Source organism: Monodelphis domestica, chromosome 1 (genome assembly GCF_027887165.1).
Source record: "Monodelphis domestica isolate mMonDom1 chromosome 1, mMonDom1.pri, whole genome shotgun sequence".
In the NCBI taxonomy this organism is placed as follows: domain Eukaryota; kingdom Metazoa; phylum Chordata; class Mammalia; order Didelphimorphia; family Didelphidae; genus Monodelphis; species Monodelphis domestica.
In genome coordinates this window covers 142,384,461-142,407,070 of record NC_077227.1, presented here as the reverse complement: position 1 = coordinate 142,407,070, position 22,610 = coordinate 142,384,461, and the positions used below count along the sequence as shown (strand labels likewise).

Here is a 22,610-nt window from a genome sequence, read left to right as displayed (position 1 = left end):
AACTATACTTAAGAATCTGCTGTAAAAAGCCCCAGAAAGGACCTGAAAATTGAATGATTGTAACTACTGCCACTTTTTAATACACTAGAGGATTTGGATGGTGACAATAGTATCTCAGTTCCTCTCAAATAACAAGAACAGAAAATAACCTATAAAGATGCATTCCATTCACTGATTGGAATTTTATGTGGTGTAACACTTCAGTCTTCAGTTATATCAAAAATGCTTACTGTAAGAATATGAGGGGGTTTTAAAACCCACTTGCTATTTAATTGTGCTACTGACTTTAAAAAGCATTTGTCAATTAGAAGAAAAAGCAAGTGGCCATTGTGAATCCTTGCATACTGACTGATAAATGCCCTTATTGTAAGCTTGGATTTTTTAAGAAAAATTGTGTTTTATTGTTTACCTGTTTTCTTAACTAAATGCTTGCAGAATAACACTTTTCTAATAGATTATAGGTAGAATGGAAAATACCAAACATTTTCATCATGACATCCCTTTCTTTTTATCAAGAGTCGAGGGACAGAGATTGGACACCCAAATGACTGATTCATCAGATTGATCTTGAGTTAAAAAAGCAAAACAAAAACAAAATCAAGATAAGCTGACGGATGATCTAGAAGTAGAGGGAACCATTTTTCCTGGAAATGAACTTTTAACTGAATATTTTGTGATTGTAGGAGAAATTTTCTGTACCACCAGATAGTTTATTGTATTGTTTTATATATATATGTACATATATATATATATTTATATATATATATGGAATAAAGCCACAAAATAATTGTTGTAGTCAAAAAGAAAAAACAAGAAAATCACTTTTTTACATATGTGGAAGATGGACTGAAAAGGAGAGATTTAACTTAGGAAAACCAAATTAGAAGGATTTTTCAATAATCCAGGTAAGAGATAATGAGAAACTGATTCAGAATGTTGGCTGTGTGAATCAAGAAAAGAGGACAAACTCAAGAGATGGTGTTGTGGCAAAAACAACACGGTTTAGATGTGTGTTAATGGAAGAGTAATAAGTTAAGAATAATTCTAAGTTTGTGAACCTATAAAACTAGAAGGACAGAGGATGAGGTATCCTTGACAGAAAAAGGGAAGTCTGAAATAGAGATGAATAGGAGAAGAGGGAAAGATTATAAAATCTGTTTGGGACATACTAAGTTGAAAATGCCTATGGGACATCCAATTCAAAATATGCAACAGGTAGTAGGAAATACCTGGGAATAAAACTAAGGCTGGATATATGGATCTGGAAGTCATCTGCAAAGAGGGTAATAAAACTCAAATGAAGCTGAAGTCATAAATTTATTTTTACCTAAACTTAACTGGGCCCTGAAGAGCAAGACAATCTTTTATTCTTGTTTTCATTTCATTCCCCCCTGTGGTTATTCTAAATGGTCTCTTCTTTCTTCAAACTTCTCACTGCATCCTCTCCCTCCACTATCAAAACAGAGAACTTCACCTCATACTTTGCTCAAGAAAATAGAAGCTATTTTCTTTAGGTTTCCTCTTCTGAGATGTCATCCCTGATGTCTTGATAAGTAACAATCTTCCCCCTGAAACCTTTCATGATACTTTTATTTTGTAGCTTTCTAACATAATTATATAATATTATCTACTAATGTTGCCAATTGTTGGTATCTTATCTATTTGGATTATAAACTCCTTTAAAACAGGGATGGTATGAAATCTCAACTTTGTGTCTTTCCTAACATCTAGCACAGAATTCTATACACAGTAGATGGAAACTACGAAAAAACAATGCGTCAACAACAAGAATACTAATGGAAGATGTATGTACTGTTTCTGTAGACCACTAGAAAGCTATGTGAATCCCAAATATATACTATTATTAAATTTATAATTTCTAAAAATACTTTTGTTGCTTAAAGTCAATATGCCTTTTAGTCCTGGTTGATATTTTTTATAAAAAGATTTCAAAAGTAATGAAGCATTGTTTTTCCCCCTTTTGACCAGTTCATAATGGAAGTTAAGAGCAAAGACTCTTAGTTTTCTATTTGTGTATTCCCAGGGCTTTGCAGAGTTTGTCCATTCTACCTGTTTAAAAATGCTTTATTCACTCAAATAATTTAAGTTATATTTCAACCATGTAAAATATTGTTATACAACCAGATAATGCTTTAAGTATTTAAAGATATGTTTTTCACTAAACTAGTAGAAGCAACAAGAAACTTCATCTGTAACCTGAATATTATCTAAAATCTAGGAGCCACAAGTAGCTGCTAGCATGCTGCAGCGGCCACACCCTGGGCAACGGCTTCGACAGTCCGGCTAAACCTTGTGAGGGTAACCATCGGGTCGTCAACCCCTGGTGAACTAGGGCTTTGCTCACCCAGCATGTGAAGACTGTTTTGGCTGAACAGGCGGAAGAAACCACCAAGAAGGTTCAATGGCTGAGATGGCAATACAGCAAGGCACTGTGGAGTGCTTAGGGCGTGTTGGAGCACAAAAGACAACACCACCAACCAATGCAGCTGAGGAAGTCTCCAGGTGTAATGACTTTTCGTGCCACTGGACCCAGGCTTCCAAAGCTGAGAGAGTGGGACTGTCTCTGTGCATCGACTTTTCCACTTAAATCTTCATGCACAAGTGTCTTTGTGCACAAAAACGCACAAAGACAATCGTCATCCTCGGTTACCGAGAGACTACTACTACTATCTAAAATCGCCAAAATAATGAGAAAAATATAAATAATGTCAATGACCTTGAAGCACAGAAACTATTCATTTCATTTTTAATAGTCAGAATTAGGATTGTCTGCTAACTCGGTATGTTGGTTTAGCCTCAGTTTCTGTCTCTGAAAAATGAGGATAGCAGTAAATGGCAGAGTGGTATATTAAATAGCCCACCTTGGAGTTAGAATATGTGGGCTACCTTCCTGTTTATAATTTATACTGGCTATGTGAAAACAAGGAAGACATTTAGCCTCACAGGGTCAGTTTTCTATACCAATGAAAGCACAGGTAAAGACCAATAAAATTACCTGTAGCACCTAGCTCACAAAGCTTTGGTGAGGATCAAGATAATCTATTTGTATAATGTATATTATGTATATATGTATAGCACTTGTATATATGTATAATAATAATAATAAATGTATAGCACTTGGGAAATGTGTATATATATATACACACAAAAAATATCAACATAATTATTTTTTAAAACCTTACATAAATTTTAATTACTTTCTCCTTATGACTATGTTCTCTTGTCATAATCATAATAATTTTGTGCTTTGAGTTTCTAAAAATCTTCAAAGAATATTTTGTGACAAAATAGTACTTTGCTAGTCTTATTTTTCAAATAAATTTTTAAAAATCTAAAAATATGTATGCCCAAATATTTTAAGTTTCTTTTAAAATATGAATTGCCATTTTAACTCTATTCAGTTTTTAATTCTCAAGTTGTATGTCTGGAGTACAACTAAAATCATAAGTTTATTATTAGTGAATTAAAAAGCATTTACCATTATTATTAGCTAGCTTTTACATAGTATCTGTAATGTGCCAGGGACTATGCTAAGCACTTTGCAAATATCTCATTTGATGCTCACAACCACCCAGGAGGTAAGTGCAATTATTATCTGGAGTTTATAGACGATGAAACTGAGGTCAGTGACTTGCCCAAGATCACAGAGCAAGTAATCATCTAAAACTGTTTTTGAACTCAGGTCTTCCTGATTTTAGGCCCAGGGTTTTATCTACTACACTGCATGTAAAGCACTGGGGATACAAATAGAAAAGTATGGCAATCTCAAGGAGGTTTCAGCAGCAAGTCTAATCTAAAGGTCCATGATCCTTAGACTGCATCAGTGAAATAGACAATAATGCATCTTCTTTAGTATCATTCCCATTGGTAAAACCACAACTGTTTCTGATGATGAATCATTTGAGAGTACCACATATTTGTGTCAAGAACTTTCTTTTCTAGTTTTTCAGGAGTTGTGGCTTCTGAGGAGGCAAAAGCTTTAGCACTGGAATTGGCAGTTGGCAAGTCACATCCATGACTGTTGTTACCCCCCGGATGCTGGAAGCCAGGGCTCTCCCTGGGAAATAAGAAAGTGGTCTGAGAGGGAAGTTAATACTCACTCCTATGGCTCTTAGATGCATGATCTTGAAATATCTCCAAGATATGAGAGGAAGTGCTACCTTGAGGCAGTTGTGATGGTTTCAGTTATACCAACTTACCTGTTTATATACTATGTGGTGACTAGTATTTTCCTTTTCCTGTGGTTCCCCTCTCCTCCCTGCCCCTCACCAAGGCCACTACCCATATCTTTGTGGGTCATTTCTCCTCCAACTCCCTCCATGATGCAAAGCTGACATTTCTTTAAACAGAGAAGCAGCTACTACATTAATACCCTCAGGGTCTTAACCCTTGCTGGTTCTATTCCTAATATTCATAGCTCCTGAAGCTTCACAAATGTATTTACCATTCATAAATCAGCCTCTAATATTCAATTAAAACTAAATATGTACCTAAAATGCTAAAGGAACACATAATACTTACAAAGCACTCCATAAATTTGGATTAGTTTGACCCATTAATATACTTAGTGTTCATGAAGAGAGTGGGTACATACTTTAGTCCTAGAGTAGTGAGGCCCAAATGTAGGAAATATATGTGGCCAGGACAACTCACAACTCTCAAACTAAGTATCTGTTTCTTTATCAGCTGTCCATAAAAATTCTTAGATAATTGTAACTACTAAGTGAATAATGTTTCCACTACTATGACATTTCAGCTGCACAAGTCAATTCACTGATCTGTTTCTCTGATGCTCTAATCCTATTCTGTTCCACTACTCAGCTGGGCTTGCTCCTTGACAGAAACTATATCCATCATTTCCAAGTTCAAGCTTAGCTGTTCAGTATAATGTTGTGGTAACCCTTTTAAGGAAAAGGTGATAACCTTATTCCAAAATGGCAAAAGCCTTTCCCAACTCTTCTACATCTCTCAGCAACAGGTGGTATTACCCACAAGTATCTTGTCTTCTCCTCAGCAATAAGTGTCAATAAAATGTATTCTCTTAATTCCTTTTTCCCCTTGCACTTTATATTATATATATATATGAATATTTTCATTGTCATATGCAAAAGTAGATATGCCATGGAGAAATGAACTATAAAAGGGCACTCCCTTCAAATAAATATTTTCATAGTACCTTGCATTATTCCTCACTATGATCCCTTAATCACTTCCAATTCAACCCTTACAAAACATATGAGACAAAAAGACTAAAAAAATGTTAAGGTTGACAAAATGTTAAAGCTAAAGGAAATTTAAAGTCAATTTTTTTCTCTCTTCAAAAGTTTTAGTTTAACAACATCTGGGATTTTTATCAAGAAACTTCTCACTAATGTTAATGAATCTAGACACAAAACTATCTGGATAGTAAATCACACTTGTAAGGAATTAATATATTTAGGCACTTAGCTAATACAAATACTGGTATCCTTTGATATCTGAATAAACATAGAAGCTGGGAGGAGGGAGGGAACCATGAAGCTGGTTGATCATTCCTTCTCATGTTCTCTTTGGACTTATTTCTCCTGGTCTACCACCTATCCTGACGGGCTAGAACTATGATAGCTTCTGAGCCATCAGTATGTCTCTCAATAAATGAGTCATCTGACTAAATTCATTCTTAACAAAGGCATTTACAAAGGAAAAACAGGATAAAGTCATCACATTGCATTCATAAATCTAAAGTGTATTCTACCAATGTAAGCAATGTCTGTGACAGAGAGTGATTAGAAATTTAAATACCATGGTAGTGGAGTAAACATATGGGGAAACTATACTTATAACTATAAAACGGTTGAGCTCAATGCCTTTTCTTTCATAGGAACTATCCTTATAAAATTCACTGATAGTGTGGTGCTTCTATTCGGCTGGCCATTCTGCTGGTAAGCTGGACTAGTCTTTGGCTGTGACTATTACTGGTCTGTGCTGGGCCAGGCTGCTTCTCTAAAAGGGTAGTAGTATTCCCTTTCAGAAAGGGCAGAGAGCCTGTGACTGTAAAAACTTCTCCAGTTCTGTTTTCTTGGCAGGGTTTCAAAGTACTTCTGTCTCCCAAGTAGTGGAGTGTAGTATCAATAAGTATTACTCTTCAATCAACCAACTCTTCTAGGCAACAAGTGGCAATGGAAAAAGGCATGAAGTATTTTCTTGGATTAACCCTTCCTGGTTCTGAGCTAGATCTTTTCAGTGGGGTCCATCAAGGGTTTCTAATCTGGAGACCACAAACCTTATAAAAATTATTTTGATAAATGCATTTCAATATAATTGATTTCTTCTGTAACATTGTATATTTTATGCTATATAGCTTAAAACATTATTCTGAAAAAGGGTCTAAATAAGCTTTCTGAAACTGCCAAAGCTGTCCATGACACACACAAAAATTGTTAATATTCCTGTTTTGGCTTATTTGGTAAATTAATCTAATCTTCTTCTGTTAGCTAGACCATAACCAAACAATGTACATTTGTCCAATAATCACGAATCACTTTGGAAATTCAGAGTTTCCACATAATTCTAAAGTTCTCACATTGCTCATATAAAATAAGTATATAGAAAATAAGGCACTAAGGCCAATCTCTGCCCTAGATATATATAGTGCCACTGCAGGCTATTTTCTTAGTGTTTTGTTATTGTTTATAAATGAGTCTTGTAATTGTCTTTGTCTTTTGCCCCCTTTGATCAGCAAAATTTTCCAGTCTGAAAGAAGTCTATCATTATAAACATATTCCCTAGTAAACCTCAAAATGCAGAATACATTGAATATGGTTTTCTCATTGACTTTAATTATACATACTGTGGGTAATAAGGTACATATATTTTAAATGTATACATGTTTTTTATATGCATAAGCCAAAATAATTATCTTCAATTGCAGTTCTCACCTCATCACTTCTCTAATTCAGTAACTCCAGTGGCTCCTTATTAACACTAGAATCAAATATAATTTAATTTTAATCTTTTTTTAGTTTCTATTTTCTAAGCTTTATGGTATATAGTTATTAGTACAATAATATATGTATATAACTTGTAAACATATCTATTGAGGTTTGTTCTCAATCTTTCTTTTAAATGACAGAGATGTTATAAGAAGTCTTGAGATCACTAGCTCTAATTCTAACTTCTAACTAGTTCTAACTTCGTAATAACCTGTTGGTATAATCTGAGAACCACTACTTTAGAAGCTTATGTCAATTTACTTACTGCTTGCTTGGTTTCTTATAATTTACACTAGCAAAAATAAATAGGCTAGAGAAAACTTAGAAGGCATATGAATAATATAATTAATTTTTTTTTAACCACAAGTTAACAGGAGCAGATCTTCCCCCAAAAAAATGCAACTTCAGGATTACAAAAATACTAATTTCTACACCACATATCCCCCCTTCCCCTTCCTTTAGGTTTTCTATTCTTCAGGCTAAACATCTCTAGTTCCTTTAACTGATCTTCTTATGACATGATCTCAAAACCTTCCATTATGCTAAAATATAGAGCCCCCAAATGAACACAATATTCTAGGTGTGATCTGACCAAGAGAAAATTCAAAACTATCACCTCATCACCATTCTTAATGAATCCTTTTGGGACAATGAAGGAAGTCTAATCTTACAATCGAAAAAATTCCCCAGATCATCAGATTAGTTGTTGACTAAACAGACCTCCCATCTTTTGTTTACAAAGTTGATGTATTCCAACTCCAATGTAAGATTTTACAGTTTTCCTTAGCAACTTTTGTTTCATTAGATTCAGCACAACACTAGCCACCTGCTGAGTTTGGGATTCTATCATCCAGCTATTAATGACAGAATTTCACTGTCTACAATTTTGTTAGGTATGCCATTTATACCTTAAATCCAAAACATTAATTAACATGTTAAAGAGTAAATGACAAAGAATAGATTTCTGGGACACTTCAATGCAGACCCTTTAAGCTAATAACAATTCATTAATGAATACTTTGAGTCCCTCTCCCCCCTTTTAATCAGCTTCAGAATCCACCTTATAGTTATCTCTTTATAGTTCATATCTCTCCAGTTTGTTCCCAAGGATAGCATGAGATAGAGCTTTTCTCAAATCTAGGTAAACTACATCTCCAACATCATCTCCAATCTATAGTCTAGTAAAAAGGCAAGTAAAAAAAAAAAGACCTGTCAAAAAAGACAAATTTGGGCTCATATTTTCTTGGGAATCCATGCTAATCCTATGTAATCACTTATTCCTTTTCTGGATGTTCATTACAACAGAGGTCTGTTGACACTGAAGAGGGGGTTAGAAACAAAAGTGAACTGCAACACCTCGGGAGAGGCTGTACAGTACCAGTGCAAGTAAGTCCCCAACGCATCCTGGAATACTGAAAAGGGGACAAGTGTCAACTGGCAGATGTTACCCTCTACCCAGCTGAGTCATAGATACAGGTCAGGATGAGAAAAGGACCTGGCACAGGTTCCTGTTGCTAGCATTTCTAGGGAAGACTAGAGGAGGCCTTACTGAGAAATGAGCAAGTTTAGAAGCAAGTAGCAGTAGTTTGGCTCAGACCCCCAAGAGCAGAGCAGGTTCTTCGTTCCACCATCTAGCCCAGCCTGCAGAAAAACAACCAGAGCAGAGTACCAGACACAATTATGTCTAATACATCAGTAAACCTCAATATGAACAAGGAGAAATTGAGAGGAACAGCTGATATTTCAACCTCACTCATTCTTGTCTGAATTGGTGAGAGAGAGAGAGAGAGAGAGAGAGAGAGAGAGAGAGAGAGAGAGAGAGAGAGAGAGAGAGAGAGAGAGAGAGTTATGTTTAGAAATACATTTTGTTCAACAGGGAAATGGGAGGGAAAGAGGAAAGGGAAAAGTGATAAAGGAAAATTAAAGAGAGGGCAGGTCAAGGGAGCAATAAGTCCTAAGCAAAACAAGCCCTAATGATGCACAAAAATATTTATTTATAGCTCATCTTTAGTAGGAAAAAATGGGAATATAAGGGAGTACCCCTAAAATTGGAGAACAGATGAAAAAGTTATAAACATATGAATATATGTTCATATAAACATATAAATATATGTTCATATAAACATATGAATATATGTTCATATAAACATATAAATATATGTTCATATAAACATATAAATATGATTGAATATCACTGTTATAAGAAATTATAATGGGAATGGTTTCAGAGAAATCTGGGAAAACTTGTATGATGTGATGTCGAGTGAAGTGAACAGAACAAAACAGTTTATGCAGGAAAAGCAATATGGCAAAGAAAAACACCTTTTAAAGAATTAGGAACTTGAAAGAAGCTGTACACCATATTGATCAACTATAATTTCAAAGAATTAATGAGTAAACATGCTACCAATTTCCTGATAGAAAGATGACAGACAATGTAGAATAAGATGAAATTTTTTTGGACATAGACAATGTGAAAATTTGTTTTGATGGACTATACATATTTGTAACATGGTTTGTTTTTCTTTAGTTCTAAAGGGAGAAGGCAGTGCAGTAGGGGAGATGGAGAAAGAAGATTTTGGCTGATTAAAAAACTTTTTAATTCAGTAATTTTTCCAGGAATCAAGCAATAAGTATTTATTAAACTTTTCAACATGTGCATACCAAAAGAATGAAATATCATTAAATAAATTGGTAATTATAATTACTATGTGCTAAGTACTAGGGATACAAGTACAAAGAATGAAACCATTTCTACTCTGGGTGTTCACATTCTAATGGCAGAGTTAAGTACACCCAAAAATATAAACAGCACAAATATAAAGGTAATAAATACAAATAAATATAAACCAGTCTGGAAGGAAGGAAACAGTTGTGGGGATCAGGGAAAGCTGGGGAGAGGGGGCCGAAGATAGTATTTGAGTTGAATTTTAAAGAAAGAGAGGGATTCTAAGAGGTGGAAGTGAGACAGATATACAACGGTAAACAGGACATGAATTATCAAGTCTGAGTAACAGAGAAAAGGCGAATTTGGTTGGATCATAGGTTGCAAGAAAGGAAGCAATATCGAATGAGACTGGAAGATTGGCTGTATAGGACTTTAAATGCTAAACAGAGTTTGTTTTTTTTCCAAACGTTAACAAGAAACCCACTGAAGTTGAATAGTCAAATGGTCAGATTTTCACTTAAGCTATGAACTAGTCCAATTATTCTGGAGAACAATTTGGAACTATTCCCAAAGGGTTATAAAATTGTGCACATCATTTAACCCAACCATATCAACTACTTGATATATATACCAAAGAGATCAAATAAAAAAGGGCTCATAATGTACAAAAATATTTATATTAGCACTAGTTTTTGTGATGGCAAAGAAATGTTAACTGAAAAGATGCCCACAAATTGGGGGATATGATAGAATACAATTGTATAATGAAGGAGATCATTTCAGAAAAGCCTGGGAAGACTTAGATGAACTGATGCAAAAGAGAGAAGAATCAGGAGAACAAATTACATGTCAATAGCAATACTGTAAAGGCAGTCATTTGTAAAAGATTTAGTAACTCTGAACAATGCAATGATCTACCACAACTCCAAAGGACTCATAATATAAAATGCTATCCATCACCAGGGAGAGAACTGATGGAATCAACTGATGCATTTTTTCCCTTTATTTTTCTTGTTTGTTTTTAATTGGGGAAGGGGGGAAACATGACTAATGCGGAAATGTTTTGCATGACTTCATATGTTCAATGGGTACCATATATCATGCCTGAAAAGGGAAGGGACTACAGGGAGGGAGAGAATTTGGAACTGAAAGGGTTTTTTTAATTTGTTTTTAATTATTTGGGCAGCAGTGTGTGGCAATAGTCTAAGCAAATGGTGTTGAGGATCTGAACTAAATTGGTAGTTACGTAAATGAAGGTATCAGATGTAAGAAATGTTACAGAGGAAGAAATGGCAGCTGACAGGATATCTGTCCCTCTGATTGGAGAATGGAGTCATGAACTCCAAACCCTTACTTTACAGAGAGGTCTCAGAATAAACATCTCATCTGACTAACCTACTTTGGAATTTCTCTGGCTTTTCACCATGCACCAGCAGCAGGTACCTTCCCTATCCCACTTTCAGTTCCTCTTTATGTATTGTCTTCCACTGAGTTTATAAGCATGGGTATCTTTGGGAAGGGGAAGAAAGGAGATTCCCCTCACACTTAGCACAGTGCTGAAATATAGTAGGCATTTTATTGACTACTAATTGTTATCAATGCTCATTAATAGTCATGTTTTAATAACAAGTGAAAAATCATGGATATAGACATATATATATTTACATAAATGTTATGTTATAAAATGATATTAACTAGGTCAAAATTGAAGCTTAATGATTATAATTAGCCAGTAAAATTCAACATGTTATACAAACCTATCTCATCCATTACTCCATCTTTCCTGTCTGCCTGTTCCATTAGTCACAAAAAGGACCAGGTGAGAAAATAAAAGTGAAAAGGATCCATATAAATCTATCACCACTACAACAAAAAGCAATTCTAAGCTCATTCTGTAATTACAGTGTATCAGCAAAATTATGTTTATATGTAAGCAAACACATCTTCGTAAAAATGTGAGACAAAATACTTAGTTACCCTGAGAAAAATAAGTTAGTATAGCCTTAGTCATCAGGCAAATGAGGAAAGATGTTTTACTAAACATTACTAAAAATACAATCCATTATACAATACAAAAATCAAATTTAACTAAGCAGATTTCTTAACCTTTACCTTTAACTTAAAGGTATATCTAGTGATTGCTTTGAGAAAAATTAACATAAATATGTTTTAGACTGGCTGATGTTTAAAGAACATAATAGAATGGACTATGATATTTTATTCATTCTTTAGGTACTGAAACTATTAAAAATAAATTATCTAGTGTATAGTTGATACAATTTCTGGCTGTTGGATTGTTCCTATTTCCTTTTAACATAATGACAAAACTTAAATGCTCTATTAAAAATTAACTTTTTTTGCCTGTATGGTGTAGTCTAACTTCTCTCCTATCCTCTTCTCCCACTTTTGGGAAATATATTTTTCATATTGGGCCAATAGTCTTACCAACTTGTTTGAAAGTTTTCATTTATATTCCATAATATTTAGAATAACAAAACTTTTATCATTTGGCCTGGCCAGCTGCCTATAGAAGCTTTATTTCCATTCTAAAAAATGGAAATAAAGGAAATTAAAGAAATTGCCCAGTGTTACCCCTGGTTGGGAAATGACTATTAAATTGCATCTCCTTAATGTAATGCTTTTTCTGCCATATTTTATGTTGGTTTTGCTCTGAACTCTAAAAATCATAGAATTAAAAATGTTCTTCAAGGTCACTTACAAAAGAAGGCAACAAAGGCCCTTGGAGGTCAGAACCAACATACATGAAGTCAAAGAAATATTAAAAGTAGCTTTTCCAATATTGTTTTAGAAGCTTTAATTCACATAGAAGCATCAGATCTCATATGCAGGAAAATATAGGAATGAAAACATACCTTGGACCCTTTTCTATAAGTACATATTACAGATTTTCATTATTATACATTTATGATATTCAAGGCACCATGTTCTTATACCTAAGAAATATAAGTCTTTACCTTCAAAGGTTTAATAATGGCACTAAGGGGATTGGAGACACTTAGGGGGATTGGACTTCCAGTCAAAAAGGCCTAAATTCAAATTCCACTCACTTGGCTGTGTGTGATAAACTCTCATTTTAAATTGTCACATCTCTAAAATGAGAATAATGGTAACTTCTACCTCATAAGACTGACTGTGAATGTATATAAAGCTTTCTGCATACCTTAAAGCACAATAAAAATCTAAGCTATTATCAATGAAGCTGGTAAAGACTATGCCATGCATATTTTAGGATGTGATGAGATTTTATTGGCAGAGGGAGTCTCTCACTACCAAAGAATAGCAATTGCTCTGTAACTTAAGGTCTTAAGAGTTGCCTGAGAACAGAGAAGTTATATGTCTTCACAAAAGTCATAAAGCCAACTTTTAAAAGAACTTGAATTCAAATCTTAGGTATCCTAATCTAATCCTGAACATTTACTCTCAAATAAAGATATTTGATAAATAGTTGCTGAAATTCATACAATATTCAAAAGGAAGATAGAAAAAAAATCACTGTTTACACATCGTTTGTATGTCTTTTCCTAAGCAGTGTTATATGATATGTCCTTAAAAGAAATTAAAAAACCTTCAGCTATAAGTAAACTTCACATTTTAGGAAATTAAAGAACTAGTCTTTTTAAGAAGTTTGCTTCCATCTTATCCTCTCTCCCACTCCATCTGCAAGAGCAAAACACTGTTTTTACATAATTATTACTGCAGAAAAGATGTTCAGTTTCAACTTCTTTATAACCCCACAGATTTATAGCTGGAATATTAAGAGATCTTCTAGCTCAATGACCTCATTACAGAGAGAGAAAAAAATGAAGCCCAAAGAAATTACTTACCCAAGTCTACAGAGATGAAAAAAGTAGAGCCAGGAACTAAATCCATGTCAGCTAACTACAAATAGACCCCCCTTCTATCATATTATGATGTACCCAATTATCAGACCAAAATCCTAAAAGACTCACTATATGTTCCATTCATGCATCAAATGAATAATAAAAGATAAATGTTACCAAAACACCAACAGCCACCAATTAGCAAACAGGTTAAATTCCAAAGGTATTGAGTTTGTTTGGGGGGTGGGGGGGGTTGCATCTTACAAATTACTTTCCTAAAGAAACAATGGAACTATAATGGTTAAGTTTCCAGGCTAATTCACAAAAGTCCAAGGTATCTCCAATCAATTGGTGCTGTATTTCATATCAATTTTTATTTCATCTGCAATTCAACTTGAAGGTTAGGATGTTTACCTACTTAATTTCCCAACTACAGGCATTTGCTGATTGGGGAAAAAAAATGGAAATCATTTTCCCAAATTCTACTGCCACTTCCTGAGAACTAGATTCAAGACTTCAGGAAATATTTCCTACTCTCCAGGGCTCAGAGGTCCTTTCCCTCCCAGAATGGCATTGGTTAGCATTTATTTATAAGTAAAGGACAATCCTAAATCCATATGATTTCACAGATTTTCATAGAAGGGATCTCAAGCCCAACCCTACTTATTTTGCAAGTGAGAGTACTAAGGTCCTAAGAGATTAAGTGACTGTCAATTATTAAATAAAAATCAACAAAAGTTTTTATCTCTCACAAAAATCATTTCCTTTGGTTCCACTGTAATGTCAAAATAATAGTTCTTATTCAAACCAGAAATGAAATGCTGACAGTTAAACCACCTTCAAATGTCTAACAATCACCTATTACACAATTTCTCTCTAATTTTAATCTCTGTGATTAGCACACTAATATGAACTTTCACTATGACCCTAACTCAGATTACATCACAACTATAAAACCTAATTCAATTAAACCCATCACTTTAAGAGTTAGATATCACAACTTTTTGCAACCTCTACCACCTGGTTTATGAATTAGCATGCAAGAAAAAGGTTGTTTATAACATGGGTTAAGGTAAAATCAAATTACTCACAACACAACTGGAAAATGGCTGAATTTTTCTCTAATCTTTTTTTTTTTTTGCTGTTTCAGCATAGTCTGGAGGTTTGTTTATTTATTGGGGGGTGGGGGGGTGTGACATCTTTACATAACCTTAAGAAGTATAATAGATTCCTTATCTGAAAAGACTCAGAAAAATCCAGTTGCCAGACCAATAGAGAAAGGAAAATGCCAATCTTGGATAATGTGCTGAGTACCAAGTAAAAGAATCCAGACCCTTTCATTGGAGTAAAAGGAGGGTGGGTTGGCTCTTAATGTATAATCCTCATTTTTCTCCTCTGTAAAATGAAAAAAAAAGGTTGAATTCAATAGCCCTGAAAAGCATTTCTAGCTCCACAACAAGGATTCTAATAATCCAGGAGTTCTTCACCATTTTTTCTTCATAGACCCCCTTGGCAGTCTGGTGAAAGCTATGGACCCTATCTCAGAGGAATGTTATTTCAATTGCATAAATCAAATATATGGGACTACAAAAACTAAATCATATCCTTTTTCACAGCTATGAATGGATATATCATAACCATGTATAGGAGAGAGGTAATTATAAAAGATGAAATATATAACTGATTACATGAAATTGAAAAGTTAGATAAAACTAACACATCTAGAATCAGAAGGGAAGCAGTGAAAAGGGAAAAAATCTTAAATTTCTTTAAGATTTTTTTGTATCCACAATATATAAACAATGGGGTGGGGGATAATCTTCTACATACATGTGTATATACTGGTACACACAACATACATACAAATATATACATATATATTTGCTGTTATTCATCCTTTATTTTCAAATATGACTGATGACATCACCACTGACTTGCCCCTAAGTTGGATTTAAGTGAGAAAGAGTTGCACAAAGTCATCAACCTCACTCTTTTTCAAGACAAAAGTCAGGATTCAATGGGTCATCCATGTATTGCCAAGCTCTTAGAACTTCAAAGCATCTATTTCAGCCGCCTACATGGTCATTGGAACAAATTTTTCTCATCTATCCATTCCACCAGGGAAAATCTTAACATCCTTGGGGTAGACACTGGCCCAAATTCACAGGCTGATTTTGAGGCTCAGTTACCCTTAAAATGGCTTAGCCCTTCTAAGGTTTTACTGTGATTATTTATACATATATTTATACATATATATATAATTATATATATACACACACACATATACATATATATATTATATAAATGCTTAAAGCCTTTTCCAAAGAGATGAGGTCAAAAGATAGGAACAAATTTCTTTAAAGAATTGCAAATAATTAACAACCACATGAAAGAACCCCTGATATCACTAATAAGAGAAATGCGAATCAAAACAACTCGAGGTTTTGCCTCACACAGTACAAAATGGCAAAGATGATAAAAGATGTCAACAGTAACAGTTGGAGGGGATGTAGAAACATAGACCTTTTGGTGCATTATTTTAGAAAGTGATTTGGAGTAATGCAAAAAAGTGACTAAAATGTAGATATATTTTGACCCAGAGATCCTGTTGCTAAATTAATACCTCAAAGAGGCCAATGATAAGAAGAAAGTCTTCACATACACTAAAATATTTGTAGAACTTTTTTGTGATAGCAAAGAATTGTAAATTAATTAGTTGCCCATAAAACGGAGAATGGCTAAACAAACCTCTGATATAGGAATTCAAGGGATAATTACTGTGGTGTAAGAAATGATGAATGTGATGAAGATAAGTATGGAAAAATCTATGTGAACTAATAAGAGTATGAAGTAAACAGAATCAAAAAAACATTATATACAACTTAATATCATTGAAATGAGAAATCATACACTCATACATATACATCTCTTATATATACACTACCTTCTCTCCTCTGACACTGACACCACCCTGAAGAGGTACTCCTCAATTCACCCCTGGACTAGTGCAATAACTTGCTGGTTGATCTGCTTGCCACATATCTCTTCACCTGACTAATCCATTCTCTACTCAACTGTCAAATAGTAACTAGAGTGGCTCCCCATTATCTCCAGAAAAAAAGTTTAAAATCATGTTTGACATTCTAAGCCCTTCATGATCAGCCCCCTTCCAACTTTTCAAATCTTCATATACCTCCTCTCCATGACAATGACCTTTTTGCTGTTCCTTGAACAAGAAACTCCATTGCTTGACTACAGGTATTTTCACTGGTTGTCCCCCAGGTCTGGAATGTTCTCCTTTCTCATTCTGGCCTTCTACTTTCCCTGGCTTTCTTCAGTTTTTAGCTAAAATTCCACCTTTTGCAAGAAACCTTTCCCAATCTTCTTAGTGCCTTATATTTCATTGAAAAATGTTGGGATGTGAGAAGAAAATAACTTAAAGGCAGCAAGTGTAGATGGGGGGCTTTTGAGTTTTTTTTCTCTAGTTGAGCTGTGAAAAGTTGGAAATATGTATAAAAGGACAGCTCAATAAATGTTAGGGCCAATGAAGATTTTTTTTAACAATGGTGAAAGGTCCAGGCATATATGTAAGAAGCAGAAAAAGCCAGTAGATTAAAAGGGATTGAAGATTAAAGAGGGAAAAAAGAATGATTCAGAAAGAAATCTACTAGAGGAGATGGTAGGTGAAAAGATCAAGAGCACAAGTGGGAAAGTTGGCCTTTGTGAGTAGAAAATAGTAAAAACATTGAGAGAAGAATACATCAGAAAAGAGGGAAGCTCACTGCCAAAGTCCCTATTTTCTCAGTAAAGTATGAATAATTGAGATACTATTCTAAGAAAGTAGAGAGATAGGAGATTTGAGTAGAAGTCTTGGAAGAGCTTCGTTGGAGGACAAGATTAAAATAAAAGGCAATCTGTAGTGAGTTTAGCACAATTGGGGGACTTCACAAGCACCATACAAAGCATATGAATAGGAGAGGAAATAAATGGAAGTAATACAGGGTTGAGATTTGGCAAGAAATAGGACAATGAGGAGCAAGAAATTCAAGAGGACAATGAGATGTTAAGATACCAGACACTAGATAACTACAGTGTCTATATGAGAAGGAAGGAAAATTAGGCCAAATTCATAAGAGTTAAAGTCAGGGTATATACAGTGAGGAGTGGAGGTATTAGAGATCATTGTGAAGATGATGAATAGGTTTAGCCAGTAAGACGTAAAGATGAAATGACAAGAATGTATAGTTGGACAGTGGAATTTAAGAATTCTTGATCATGGAAATGGAGCACCTGTGAAAGATGGTGAGATCAAGTTTGAGGTCACATCCTTATGTGTCTCTGAAGTAAGGAAATAAGTTATGGAATTGAAGAAATTTAGGAACTGGAAGGCCATCAGGTAAGAGGTAAAATCAACATTTCTGTTGAAGGAATAATGTAATCATCCATTTCCCACAGTTTGAAATATCACCGTACACAGATATTTTCTAAATCTATTTACCTAATACTACATTTCCAAATGTTTGATGAATATCTCCACCAGTATTTTCAAGAAACCTCAAACTCCAATATATTCAAAAGTTCCAGCCTTTTCTTTCTTCCTAATTCCCTATATCTACCAATTAACTCTCTATCCTCCAAATAACCCAAACTTCAAAGTTTCCACTTATCTTTCATTTTAACCTCTCCATCACCACCACCCAATACATAGTCATTTATCAATTCCAGTCAATTCTACACCCACAATCCACAATCCCATTCAAATCTGTTGCCTCTTCTTTATTCACATTGCCACCAAACTAATTAGAGCCCTCTTGGTAATGCTATCCAATTTTTTCTACCTCCAATCTCAATAATACTCCAGTATATCTTTCATGAATCTGTCTAAATCATCTTCATAATGCACCAATCCAACCGTATTATTCTCAAGCAAAAATATTCAGTGATTCCCCAATTCCAATAGGAGAAAAGGCAAACTGCCTTCATTAGTTTGGCATTTTAGGCCTGAAAAATCTCCAGTCTACTCTATACAGCTTTATTTCACACAATTTCCTTTCATATAGGCTACATTCCAGCCAATTCTACTACAAATTTTTATATTTTATCTTGCCATCTTTCCACCTCCATATATTCTCAAGCTAGAATGCTTTACCTCTACATAACTCTAGTAACAACAACTCATATTCATATGGCCCTTTGAAGTTTGGAAATCTACACATGAAGATCTTCATGTTGCTAGCTTTAGGACTACCTTTCCAAAGGAGTAGTCTGATTCTTTTTTCCCACAACTGAAATTTTAAATGATCCTCCTTAAATGTTCTTGTGGGAATCTCTCTTCTACCTACAGCACATTATACTGTTATCAAATGTGTGTGCTTTTTATTCCAACTAAAACAGTCTGTTCAAAAATGAAAACTGTTATTTTAAGTCTCTGAAGTTGTATCCATGAGGATGGTTTAAGCACCTAGTATGGTGCCTTACTTCATAAGTATTTAATAAATGTTCATTGCTGTGGAAGGTATTTATTATATGGCAAAATGTTTTTAGTCTTAGGAGAAGTAGTTTCATTTCTTGCAAAAAAAAAGGAAAGTTCTTGGAAGAAAATTTAAATACTACAAAGCACTTGAAGTTCCCTTAAATATGACTTCACCTCCACCAATATAAACAAATTAGTTTACAAAATCTATATGGGATCATAAGACAATTATAATATGGATGCAATCCATACTACTGTTCTCAGCATGTTATTGTTCAAATTACAACTTCTAAGCCATCTATGGCACTATTTTTCAGCTTCTTAATTTAGTTTTATGAAAAAAAAACAACAACAAAAATGTTGTTACCTTTTTCTATAAATTGTTCAGGTACTTGTAATTATGAACACAGAATTTAAGACTGACAACCCTAGCACTTATGATGACAAAACAACAGAGTTGTAGTCTTACAGAAAAAGAACTTTTATGCAATGTATATCTAAGTACAGTTGGAAAGCTTTCCAGCTACATAATAATAATACAAAGATTTTTTTAAATCACTGATAAAAATTTACAAGTTTTAGTCTTTACCCAGAAAATGGGGGTGGGGTGCAAATAATATAAAACAGCAGGCCATTTTTCTAATATCTCCAATTTTAATTACTAATATGTCAATTCCTTATTCTAGCATAAAGGTAGATACCCAGAACACTACAGAAGCACATCACCCATGGCAATACAATAAAAAATTCAATTTAAAACTCTAAACTTTCCATTTCACCAACAAAACAACAATCACTCAATTTGTTACTACTAGATTTTGTTAGGTAGGGAGTTGTATATAACCCTCTTAATTGCTATTGAAATATAGAACCTAGTCCTAAATTCACTGGCAGAATAAGAATGAAAATAATCCCTATGTTCATAAAACTGAGATTTACTGAATCCCAAGGAGTAGAGAAAGCAGCTTCTTTCCAACCGTATTACCCCTTCCTTCATTACTAAACTCTCCCAGTTAACACAGCTGTACTGCTTCACATTAGCAGGTGTCTTCCTCCACTACATTTCTCCTCCCTCCCATCCACCCTCCCCAAACCTTTCTCCTACCTCACATTTATTGACTGCTGCCTGCCACAAGGCATTTCAAAGATACTTGAAACATCTCACGGTAACAAGTCCTTCTACTTCCCTTCCTAAACCGAAAAAGTAACATGACTAGACCATAAACATAAATCAGTCCTTTTCACAAAACAAGAATACCATAGGAACTTTGAAAGATCTGAATTAGAGAAACATCATCAGCAAACTATGGGTCAACATACCCAAAACGTTCCCTAACCATAGTGGAAGGGTCAGAAGTAACAGGAATTTCCAGTGGCCCAATTAAGACAATGCCATCCTCTAAAAGCCTCAGACACCTCAGCCTCAGAGAATTTACCGAAGCCCCAAAGCTCCCTAAACTTTCAAAAGCAGGACTGATACTCTATCATCTCCGAAATCCCTCTCCCGTTCTCTAAATAGGTGGGGGTAGAGATACAATGGATTCACCAGAAATTTTTCATGGTTCCTTCCAATAACCTGGTCAAAAGTGACTATTTCTGAGACCCCCAAAAATACATAAGCACACCCTAACTTCATTCCCAAATGAGAACCCTAAAGAGAGAGCGCGCGCGCGCACGCACACACACATACACATATACATATACATACACATACACATACACACACACACACACAAAACCCTACATCTTTTACTAACAGTGCATCCAGGCTCACGCTTCTCCAACCTCCCAGAACCGTGACACCACTCACCTCCCACCCCACCTACTCAGAGTATTTCCTTCTCCCTGCCGGCGACCCTCACCTCAAAAACAGGGAATCCTAGCACCCCTCCTCATCCCTCCCTACGACCTCCCGTAACCACAGATATCTCATTAGCGTGACCCTGCAGACAACCGACCCCCTCCCACCTGGTCAATGTCACATCAGTCCAGTGTGCCCAGAGATCCCAGGTCCACTGCCTACAGCTGAGCCCCCAGCCGCCAGAGTACGCTTTATCACAGGGCCTGCCACCCCCCACCCCGACCCCAAGATACCCACACCCAGCCTCCTACCCCAGTCACTTCAGAGACAGAGACGCCGTCCCCCAACCCCTTGCTCCCTTCTACTCCGTTACTCAGGTCTGGATGCGAGCCAGGTCAGAACTCACCGTATCCCCCCGCGGGGCTAGCTTGCACACATACACACTCACACACACGCACTCTCACACACACACATACACAGCACTGCCCGAAGCCTCCTCCTCCTTCAGCCTGGGACTCACTGGGACATCAGCGCATGAATCCCAACACGAAGGCTATTTTTAGGCGACAGGGCCCCAGCTAGAACGGAACTTCTTCCTCTCTGCGCGCGCATGCGCTATGCAATTCACTACATAAGTGTCCCTACGCCCCTTTTCCCCTCCTTCTCGCCCCCGGTGGATAAAGCTCTTTTTCGCGGCTCTCTCCCCTTTGCGTTCGAACCTAGCGGGGCTGGTGTTGGAGAAGATGGCAGTGAAGTTGGAAAGGCTAGGCGGTGCCTTTGGAACCAAGGGATATCCCACTAGGACGCGAAGCACGGACTATATTTTTCCGGGTGGGTGAAGGGACGAATCACCCCGCACAGGAAGGAGATGACGGCGGTTTGGCGCCGGGGGATGGTCTGGAGCTTGGCTTTCCTCTGAAGGACGGTGTTCCCCTGGAAGGGATATTGGTCACTTGATGCTGGTTCGGACGCCTCCAGGGGTGGGGCCCACGGGCAGCCTCCGCGGCCCTTTAGAGGCACACCCTCCTCCTCCTCCTATCTCCCCCCGCCTGGCTACAGCTTTTCCCTCCCACCCCGCCCCCAAGTGTCGGACCAAACCACCCAGAGCAAAACCGGCGACAGCAGGGACAAAAAAAAAAAAATCTCAAATCACTGCGCGCGAGCGGAGCCATCAACCAATAAAGACGGAGGGAGGGCGGGGCTCCCCGGGGAAGCTGGAGATGCTCCAGTCAGAGCGACGACCCCGGATCGGGATTGAGGCTGGTGGGGTGCCAGGCAGAATGGGGGTTGGAACGGAGCTGGAACGCATGCGTCAGGAAGCCGCGCCGCGGGTCCTGCCTATGGCGTGTGTACCTCGCCTTGCCCTTCGGAACACTTCCCGATATCTCCTTTTTTTCTTCCTCCTGCCCTTGTTCTTGAGGCTCGCTCTCCCTCCCGACGTTTTGAGCCAGTCCAGCCACGCTTCCCTCTCGGCCTTTCCCTCCTAGCAGCCCCACCCTCGGCCCCGCCTTGCTCAGCCGCCACCCCAGCCTGCTGGCACACTTTTTCAATCTCCCTCTGGATCTCACCGCACTTCCCTGGCGCTCATTTATTGTTATTTGCACACCACCTGTAATCACAGGATGTGCTCGACAGTGGGTCCTACGCTCTAAACAAACACAATGGAAGTCCCTGCCCAACAAGGCCAAGCCAGCGACATAAATCTCCGGCGGAAAAAAAAAATTTTTTTTAAGCGCGAGCCGGCACCTCTGGAAAAGTGCATTTTGTTCTGTTCATCTCCTGTGTAAAAAGAAAGTCATCCAGTATGGGTTGGGGAACTGGGCAGATATGTCCC

The 22,610-nt window shown here is 36.5% G+C and overlaps 1 protein-coding gene across 34 annotated transcripts in view; it reads right to left on the bottom strand.

The window, feature by feature from the left end:
- Positions 1–22,223, bottom strand: part of MEF2A (myocyte enhancer factor 2A) — a 226,294-nt gene extending 204,071 nt beyond the window's left edge. For 3 of the 34 annotated variants that reach the window (XM_007479434.2, XM_007479444.2, XM_007479441.2), the window contains exon 1: positions 21,183–21,409. The gene's annotated coding sequence lies outside the window, so the exon portion shown is untranslated. Of the gene's footprint in view, positions 1–21,182; positions 21,843–22,129 lie in introns of those variants that run through there. The other 31 variants (XM_056807260.1, XM_056807295.1, XM_007479433.2 and 28 more) reach the window with 20 other exon arrangements.
- Positions 22,224–22,610: the final 387 nt, after the last annotated feature.